Genomic DNA, 539 nt, shown 5'->3' with positions numbered 1-539 from the left:
TATAATAGATTCCGTTTATGTACAAATCGTAACTTTAACTTTAGCCGGTAAAAAAGTAACCGTATTTTTTTTTTTCTTGATATCTGTGAAGTGTTCTTTTATGGTTCTAATTGTTAAATGTGATGGAGTCAAACATTCTATTCTGTTGTGTGTGATTTTTAACTAACTGTTTTCAAGAATATCAGGTACTGTAGAAAATTCTTTCCACATTTATGGTTCTGTTTTCCAATGTATCCGGTGTGGACTGAAATACTTCACTTTGTAGGTGTATTTTCAATAAAAAAAAAAATAGATAATGAAGAGTTGTTTTCAGACTGTGCTCCTTCCTTCTGCGATGTGTGGATTAAGTAAGTCAGAGGAAAAACAAACCGGTGTTATCCACTAAATAACTGAAAAATAGGAATATGTGCGCATTTACCTCTATAATGACCATACCTGGGAACTCTCTGGGTTTGACCTGGACATCTCTGGGAGAAGCTTCCCCGGTTCTCCGGGTCATCACTCGAACCCTCTGGGTCGCGGGAGCGGGGTTTGGACAC

Source organism: Spea bombifrons, chromosome 1 (genome assembly GCF_027358695.1).
Source record: "Spea bombifrons isolate aSpeBom1 chromosome 1, aSpeBom1.2.pri, whole genome shotgun sequence".
NCBI classification, from domain to species: domain Eukaryota; kingdom Metazoa; phylum Chordata; class Amphibia; order Anura; family Pelobatidae; genus Spea; species Spea bombifrons.
Note: the sequence above shows the minus strand (reverse complement) of the source record.